Source organism: Syngnathus scovelli, unplaced genomic scaffold, assembly GCF_024217435.2.
Source record: "Syngnathus scovelli strain Florida unplaced genomic scaffold, RoL_Ssco_1.2 HiC_scaffold_364, whole genome shotgun sequence".
NCBI classification, from domain to species: Eukaryota; Metazoa; Chordata; class Actinopteri; order Syngnathiformes; family Syngnathidae; genus Syngnathus; species Syngnathus scovelli.
Window position 1 is genome coordinate 3,032 of NW_026061460.1, and position 9,469 is coordinate 12,500.

The following is a 9,469-nucleotide window of genomic DNA, read 5'->3' on the forward strand; positions in this document are numbered from 1 at the left end:
CGGTCGGCTTGAACGAGCGAAAATTCGGCCTCTTCCCCTGGAGGTCCGGAACATTTTGGCGAATATTTTCAAAGTGCCAACGGCTGTTGCGCCGTAACGTGTCCGACCCGGCTGGTTCCTCCGGTCGGCTTGAACGAGCGAAAATTCGGCCTCTTCCCCTGGAGGTCCGGAACATTTTGGCGAATATTTTCAAAGTGCCAACGGCTGTTGCGCCGTAACGTGTCCGACCCGGCCGGTTCCTCCGGTCGGCCCGAACGAGCGAAAATTCGGCCTCTTCCCCTGGAGGTCCGGAACATTTTGGCGAATATTTTCAAAGTGCCAACGGCTGTTGCGCCGTAACGTGTCCGACCCGGCTGGTTCCTCCGGTCGGCTTGAACGAGCGAAAATTCGGCCTCTTCCCCTGGAGGTCCGGAACATTTTGGCGAATATTTTCAAAGTGCCAACGGCTGTTGCGCCGTAACGTGTCCGACCCGGCTGGTTCCTCCGGTCGGCTTGAACGAGCGAAAATTCGGCCTCTTCCCCTGGAGGTCCGGAACATTTTGGCGAATATTTTCAAAGTGCCAACGGCTGTTGCGCCGTAACGTGTCCGACCCGGCCGGTTCCTCCGGTCGGCCCGAACGAGCGAAAATTCGGCCTCTTCCCCTGGAGGTCCGGAACATTTTGGCGAATATTTTCAAAGTGCCAACGGCTGTTGCGCCGTAACGTGTCCGACCCGGCTGGTTCCTCCGGTCGGCCCGAACGAGCGAAAATTCGGCCTCTTCCCCTGGAGGTCCGGACGACTTTGGCGAATATTTTCTAAGTGCGAACGGCTGTTGCGCCGTAACGTGTCCGACCCGGCCGGTTCCTCCGGTCGGCCCGAACGAGCGAAAATTCGGCCTCTTCCCCTGGAGGTCCTGTGAAGTTTAACGAATATTTTCTAAGTGCGAACGGCTGTTGCGCCGTAACGTGTCCGACCCGGCCGGTTCCTCCGGTCGGCCCGAACGAGCGAAAATTCGGCCTCTTCCCCTGGAGGTCCGGACGACTTTGACGAATATTTTCTAAGTGCCAACGGCTGTTCCGCCGTAACGTGTCCGACCCGGCCGGTTCCTCCGGTCGGCCTGAACAAGTGAAAATTCGGCCTCTTCCCCTGGAGGTCCGGAACATTTTGGCGAATATTTTCTAAGTGCCATCGGCTCTTCCGCCGTAAGGTGTCCGACCCGGCCGGTTCCTCCGGTCGGCCTGAACGAGCGAAAATTCGGCCTCTTCCCCTGGAGGTCCTGTCAAGTTTAACGAATATTTTCTAAGTGCCATCGGCTCTTCCGCCGTAATGTGTCCGACTCGGCCGGTTCCTCCGGTCGGCCTGAACGAGCGAAAATTCGGCCTCTTCCCCTGGAGGTCCTGTCAAGTTTAACGAATATTTTCTAAGTGCCATCGGCTCTTCCGCCGTAAGGTGTCCGACTCGGCCGGTTCCTCCGGTCGGCCTGAACGAGCGAAAATTCGGCCTCTTCCCCTGGAGGTCCTGTCAAGTTTAACGAATATTTTCTAAGTGCCATCGGCTCTTCCGCCGTAAGGTGTCCGACTCGGCCGGTTCCTCCGGTCGGCCTGAACGAGCGAAAATTCGGCCTCTTCCCCTGGAGGTCCTGTCAAGTTTAACGAATATTTTCTAAGTGCCATCGGCTCTTCCGCCGTAAGGTGTCCGACTCGGCCGGTTCCTCCGGTCGGCCTGAACAAGTGAAAATTCGGCCTCTTCCCCTGGAGGTCCGGAACATTTTGGCGAATATTTTCTAAGTGCCATCGGCTCTTCCGCCGTAAGGTGTCCGACTCGGCCGGTTCCTCCGGTCGGCCTGAACGAGCGAAAATTCGGCCTCTTCCCCTGGAGGTCCTGTCAAGTTTAACGAATATTTTCTAAGTGCCATCGGCTCTTCCGCCGTAAAGCGTCCGACTCGGCTGGTTCCCGATGTCGGCCAGAACAAGTGGAAATTCGGCCTCTTCCCCTGGAGGTCAGTTGAAGTTTAACGAATATTTTCTAAGTGCCAACGGCTGCTCCGCCGTAAAGCGTCCGACTCGGCTGGTTCCCGATGTCGGCCAGAACAAGTGAAAATTCGGCCTCTTCCCCTGGAGGTCCGTTCAAGATTAACGAATATTTCCTAAGTGCCAACGGCTGCTCCGCCGTAAAGCGTCCGACTCGGCTGGTTCCCGATGTCGGCCAGAACAAGTGAAAATTCGGCCTCTTCCCCTGGAGGTCCGTTCAAGATTAACGAATATTTTCTAAGTGCCAACGGCTCTTGCGCCGAAAAGCGTCCGCCTCGGCTGGTTCCCGCGGTCGGACACAAAATGTGTCAATTCGGCCTCTCTGAGGTACCAGGGGTAGGCTTTATGTACTTGGTCCCCCCAGTTAGTGTACTCATCACTTTACCCCCCTTTCGCAAAATATAGTCGGCACGTATGTGCAGAACTGTTTATTTTCATTTTAAAAATTGTCTAAGTGCCAGCGGAAGCTGTCACACGAACTGTCCGAGCTACCACGGTGCCCATCCCGGGCAGTGACGGCAAAAGGCCGATGTGTGTTTGATGGAAGTCTGAATAATTTCTAAGTGCCAACGGCTCAACCGCCGTAAAGTGTCCGCCTCGGCCGGTTCTCCCGGTCGGCCCGAACGAGCGAAAATTCGGCCTCTTTCCCTGGAGGTCCGGAACATTTTGGCGAATATTTTCTAAGTGCCAACGGGTGCTCCGCCGTAAAGTGTCCGCCTCGGCTGGTTCCCCCGGTCGGCCAGAACAAGTGAAAATTCGGCCTCTTCCCCTGGAGGTCCGGAACATTTTGGCGAATATTTCCTAAGTGCCAACGGCTCAACCGCCGTAAAGTGTCCGCCTCGGCCGGTTCTCCCGGTCGGCCCGAACGAGCGAAAATTCGGCCTCTTTCCCTGGAGGTCCGGAACATTTTGGCGAATATTTTCTAAGTGCCAACGGGTGCTCCGCCGTAAAGTGTCCGCCTCGGCCGGTTCCCCCGGTCGGCCAGAACAAGTGAAAATTCGGCCTCTTCCCCTGGAGGTCCGGAACATTTTGGCGAATATTTCCTAAGTGCCAACGGCTGCTCCGCCGTAAAGTGTCCGCCTCGGCCGGTTCACCCGGTCGGCCAGAACAAGTGAAAAATCGGCCTCTTCCCCTGGAAGTCCGGCCGAGTTAAGGTAAATATTTCCTAAGTGCCAACGGCTGCTCAGCCTTAAAGTGTCCGACTCGGCTGGTTCCCGATGTCGGCCAGAACAAGTGAAAATCCGGCCTCTTCCCCTGGAAGTCCGGCCGAGTTAAGGCAAATATTTCCTAAGTGCCAACGGCTGCTCCGCCGTAAAGTGTCCGACTCGGCTGGTTCCCGATGTCGGCCAGAACAAGTGAAAATCCGGCCTCTTCCCCTGGAAGTCCGGCCAAGTTCGGCGAATATTTCCTAAGTGCTAACGGCTGCTCCGCCGTAAAGAGACCGACTCGGCTGGTTCCCGATGTCGGCCAGAACAAGTGAAAATTCGGCCTCTTCCCCTGGAGGTCAGTTGAAGTTTAACGAATATTTCCTAAGTGCCAACGGCTGCTCCGCCGTAAAGTGTCCGACTCGGCTGGTTCCCGATGTCGGCCAGAACGAGTGAATATTCGGCCTCTTCCCCTGGAGGTCCGGAACATTTTGGCGAATATTTCCTAAGTGCCAACGGCTGTTCCGCCGTAAAGAGTCCGACTCGGCTGGTTCCCGATGTCGGCCAGAACAAGTGAAAAATCGGCCTCTTCCCCTGGAAGTCCGGCCGAGTTAAGGCAAATATTTCCTAAGTGCCAACGGCTGTTCCGCCGTAAAGGGTCCGACTCGGCTGGTTCCCGATGTCGGCCAGAACAAGTGAAAAATCGGCCTCTTCCCCTGGAAGTCCGGCCGAGTTAAGGCAAATATTTCCTAAGTGCCAACGGCTGCTCCGCCGTAAAGCGTCCGACTCGGCTGGTTCCCGATGTCGGCCAGAATAAGTGGAAATTCGGCCTCTTCCCCTGGAGGTCCGTTCAAGATTAACGAATATTTTCTAAGTGCCAACGGCTGCTCCGCCGAAAAGCGTCCGACTCGGCTGGTTCCCGATGTCGGCCAGAACAAGTGAAAATTCGGCCTCTTCCCCTGGAGGTCAGTTGAAGTTTAACGAATATTTTCTAAGTGCCAACGGCTGTTCCGCCGTAAAGAGTCCGACTCGGCTGGTTCCCGATGTCGGCCAGAACAAGTGAAAATTCGGCCTCTTCCCCTGGAGGTCAGTTGAAGTTTAACGAATATTTTCTAAGTGCCAACGGCTGTTCCGCCGTAAAGAGTCCGACTCGGCTGGTTCCCGATGTCGGCCAGAACAAGTGAAAATTCGGCCTCTTCCCCTGGAAGTCCGGCCGAGTTAAGGCAAATATTTCCTAAGTGCCAACGGCTGTTCCGCCGTAAAGAGTCCGACTCGGCTGGTTCCCGATGTCGGCCAGAACAAGTGAAAAATCGGCCTCTTCCCCTGGAAGTCCGGCCGAGTTAAGGCAAATATTTCCCAAGTGCCAACGGCTGTTCCGCCGTAAAGGGTCCGACTCGGCTGGTTCCCGATGTCGGCCAGAACAAGTGAAAAATCGGCCTCTTCCCCTGGAAGTCCGGCCAAGTTCGGCGAATATTTCCTAAGTGCCAACGGCTGTTCCGCCGTAAAGAGTCCGACTCGGCTGGTTCCCGATGTCGGCCAGAACAAGTGAAAATTCGGCCTCTTCCCCTGGAAGTCCGGCCGAGTTAAGGCAAATATTTCCTAAGTGCCAACGGCTGTTCCGCCGTAAAGAGTCCGACTCGGCTGGTTCCCGATGTCGGCCAGAACAAGTGAAAAATCGGCCTCTTCCCCTGGAAGTCCGGCCAAGTTCGGCGAATATTTCCTAAGTGCCAACGGCTGTTCCGCCGTAAAGAGTCCGACTCGGCTGGTTCCCGATGTCGGCCAGAACAAGTGAAAATTCGGCCTCTTCCCCTGGAAGTCCGGCCGAGTTAAGGCAAATATTTCCTAAGTGCCAACGGCTGTTCCGCCGTAAAGAGTCCGACTCGGCTGGTTCCCGATGTCGGCCAGAACAAGTGAAAATCCGGCCTCTTCCCCTGGAAGTCCGGCCGAGTTAAGGCGAATATTTCCTAAGTGCCAACGGCTGCTCAGCCTTAAAGTGTCCGACTCGGCTGGTTCCCGATGTCGGCCAGAACAAGTGAAAATCCGGCCTCTTCCCCTGGAAGTCCGGCCGAGTTAAGGCGAATATTTCCTAAGTGCCAACGGCTGCTCAGCCTTAAAGTGTCCGACTCGGCCGGTTCCCGATGTCGGCCAGAACAAGTGAAAATCCGGCCTCTTCCCCTGGAAGTCCGGCCGAGTTAAGGCAAATATTTCCTAAGTGCCAACGGCTGTTCCGCCGTAAAGGGTCCGACTCGGCTGGTTCCCGATGTCGGCCAGAACAAGTGAAAAATCGGCCTCTTCCCCTGGAAGTCCGGCCGAGTTCGGCGAATATTTCCTAAGTGCCAACGGCTGTTCCGCCGTAAAGAGTCCGACTCGGCTGGTTCCCGATGTCGGCCAGAACAAGTGAAAATCCGGCCTCTTCCCCTGGAAGTCCGGCCGAGTTAAGGCGAATATTTCCTAAGTGCCAACGGCTGCTCCGCCGTAAAGCGTCCGACTCGGCTGGTTCCCGATGTCGGCCAGAATAAGTGGAAATTCGGCCTCTTCCCCTGGAGGTCAGTTGAAGTTTAACGAATATTTTCTAAGTGCCAACGGCTGCTCCGCCTTAAAGCGTCCGACTCGGCTGGTTCCCGATGTCGGCCAGAACAAGTGAAAATTCGGCCTCTTCCCCTGGAGGTCCGTTCAAGTTTGGGGAATATTTTCTAAGTGCCAACGGCTGCTCCGCCTTAAAGCGTCCGACTCGGCTGGTTCCCGATGTCGGCCAGAACAGGTGAAAATTCGGCCTCTTCCCCTGGAGGTCCGTTCAAGTTTGGCGAATATTTTCTAAGTGCCAACGGCTGCTCCGCCTTAAAGTGTCCGACTCGGCTGGTTCCCGATGTCGGGCAGAACAAGTGACAATTCGGCCTCTTCCCCTGGAAGTCCGGCCGAGTTTGGCGAATATTTTCTAAGTGCCAACGGCTGCTCCGCCGTAAAGAGTCCGACTCGGCTGGTTCCCGATGTCGGCCAGAAAAAGTGACAATTCGGCCTCTTCCCCTGGAGGTCCTTTGAAGTTTAGCGAATATTTTCTAAGTGCCAACGGCTCTTGCGCCGAAAAGCGTCCGCCTCGGCTGGTTCCCGCGGTCGGCCGTAATAGGCGAAAATTCGGCCTCTTCCCCTGGAGCGACCTCCAAATTTGGGCGAAATTTTTTCTAAGTGCCTAAAGGTACCAGGGGTTTGGGTACCAGGGGTGCATTACCAACTGGTCTTTTGTCAACCCATGTACTTTTTCTAGAGTACATGGGTTGGTCCCCCCACTTAGTGTACTCATCACTTTACCCCCCTTTCGCAAAATATAGTCAGAACGAGCATGGGGGACGCAATTGTTTTCCATGCAAATCAATTGGGCCTGGTCCGAGCGCTGGTAACGGCCGCCAGCAAGCGTCCCCTGCTCGGATAGCAGAACTGAAGAAGGCACGGCACTTCCAGAGAGAGAGAGAAAATTTTCTAAGTGCCACATTTCTCAAAAATTTTCAAAGTGCCACATCTCTCAAAAAATTTCTAAGTGCCACATCTCTCAAAAAATTTCTAAGTGCCACATCTCTCAAAAACTTTCAAAGTGCCACATCTCTCAAAAACTTTCAAAGTGCCACATCTCTGAAAAACTTTCTAAGTGCCACGTCTCTGAAAAATTTTCTAAGTGCCACAGCACGGCTGTGAAATATTCAAAGTCCTACAGGCATTGGCAGAATGCGCGGACGGCCGTCTGCTCCCGGCGGCCGCCGCGAAGCTACTACCCCCTCCCGGGGACGGCTGTCTGCTCCCGGCAGCCGTCCTTACCCCCCTCCCCCGTTTGCACCGCCTGAAGTTAGACCCGCCTTGGTAGGGCCCCCACCGGCCCCGGCTCGCCGGCGTTGGGTGGACGGTTCCTGCCCACTTGCGGGTCCCGGTCGCTTGGCAACCGACCGGGGAGGACCAGCCGCCTCCTTAAACACAGGCTGGAAGGGAAATCCGGTCAAGCTACGGAGGACCGGCCGCCTCCTTAAACACAGGCCGGAAGGGAAATCCGATCAAGCTACGGAGGACCGGTCGCCTCCCTAAACACAGGCCGGGCAAAAATCTGCGAATGGGCCCGTCAAGGGTAGTGGGTCATCCAAGGTGGGAGGTACCGGCCGCCTCCTTAAACACAGGCCGGGCAAAAATCTGCGAATGGCCCGTCAAGGGTTGTTGGTCATCCAAGGAGGGAGGTACCGGCCGCCTCCTTAAACACAGGCCGGGCAAAAATCTGCGAATGGCCCGTCAAGGGTTGTTGGTCATCCAAGGAGGGAGGTACCGGCCGCCTCCTTAAACACAGGCCGGGCAAAAATCTGCGAATGGCCCGTCAAGGGTTGTTGGTCATCCAAGGAGGGAGGTACCGGCCGCCTCCTTAAACACAGGCCGGGCAAAAATCTGCGAACGGCCCGTCAAGGGTTCTGTCTCATCCAAGAAAGGGGTACCGGCCGCCTCAGAGGCCGGAGCGAAGGGGGCGAAAGGCTGTCGATGGGGAAGGATCGGGGCCACGGCTAATCTAGCGATGCCCGCGTCGGGCGGTCACTCCGACGAATGAGCGGGGCCGAATCCGGCGCGAGGCGGCCTTCAGGCACGTGGTTCGAGACGACCTCACCCGGCTCTAGCCCGGAGGATCGGAGGCAACGGCCGTCTCCTTAAGCTAAGGCCGGACGAAAATCTGCGGATGCGGTCCATCCAAGGCAGACGGAGGTACCGGCCGCCTCGGTAAATAAAGCCCGGGCAAAAATCTGCGAACGGCCCGTCAAGGGTTCTGTCTCATCCAAGAAAGGGGTACCGGCCGCCTCAGAGGCCGGAGCGAAGGGGGCGAAAGGCTGTCGATGGGGAAGGATCGGGGCCACGGCTAATCTAGCGATGCCCGCGTCGGGCGGTCACTCCGACGAATGAGCGGGGCCGAATCCGGCGTAGGCGGCCTTCAGGCACGTGGTTCGAGACGACCTCACCCGGCTCTAGCCCGGAGGATCGGAGGCAACGGCCGTCTCCTTAAGCTAAGGCCGGACGAAAATCTGCGGATGCGGTCCATCCAAGGCAGACGGAGGTACCGGCCGCCTCGGTAAATAAAGCCCGGGCAAAAATCTGCGAACGGCCCGTCAAGGGTTCTCTCTCATCCAAGAAAGGGGTACCGGCCGCCTCAGAGGCCGGAGCGAAGGGGGCGAAAGGCTGTCGATGGGGAAGGATCGGGGCCACGGCTAATCTAGCGATGCCCGCGTCGGGCGGTCACTCCGACGAATGAGCGGGGCCGAATCCGGCGTAGGCGGCCTTCAGGCACGTGGTTCGAGACGACCTCACCCGGCTCTAGCCCGGAGGATCGGAGGCAACGGCCGTCTCCTTAAGCTAAGGCCGGACGAAAATCTGCGGATGCGGTCCATCCAAGGCAGACGGAGGTACCGGCCGCCTCGGTAAATAAAGCCCGGGCAAAAATCTGCGAACGGCCCGTCAAGGGTTCTGTCTCATCCAAGAAAGGGGTACCGGCCGCCTCAGAGGCCGGAGCGAAGGGGGCGAAAGGCTGTCGATGGGGAAGGATCGGGGCCACGGCTAATCTAGCGATGCCCGCGTCGGGCGGTCACTCCGACGAATGAGCGGGGCCGAATCCGGCGTAGGCGGCCTTCAGGCACGTGGTTCGAGACGACCTCACCCGGCTCTAGCCCGGAGGATCGGAGGCAACGGCCGTCTCCTTAAGCTAAGGCCGGACGAAAATCTGCGGATGCGGTCCATCCAAGGCAGACGGAGGTACCGGCCGCCTCGGTAAACAAAGCCCGGGCAAAAATCTGCGAATGGTCCGTCAAGGATTCTGGCTCATCCAAGGTGGGGGTACCGGCCGCCTCTATTAACAGGCCGGAGTACAGGGGGCGAAAGGCTGTCGATGGGGAAGGATCGGGGCCACGGCTAATCTAGCGATGCCCGCGTCGGGCGGTCACTCCGACGAATGAGCGGGGCCGAATCCGGCGCGAGGCGGCCTTCAGGCACGTGGTTCGAGACGACCTCACCCGGCTCTAGCCCGGAGCGAATATCATCTCCAAGGTGTGGAGGCAACGGCCGTCTCCTTAAGCTAAGGCCGGACGAAAATCTGCGGATGCGGTCCATCCAAGGCAGACGGAGGTACCGGCCGCCTCGGTAAACAGAGGCCGGGCGAAAATCTGCGAATGGTCCGTTAAGGATTCTCTCTCATCCAAGGAAGGGGTACCGGCCGCCTCTATTAACAGGCCGGAGCACAGGGGGCGAAAGGCTGTCGATGGGGAAGGATCGGGGCCACGGCTAATCTAGCGATGCCCGCGTCGGGC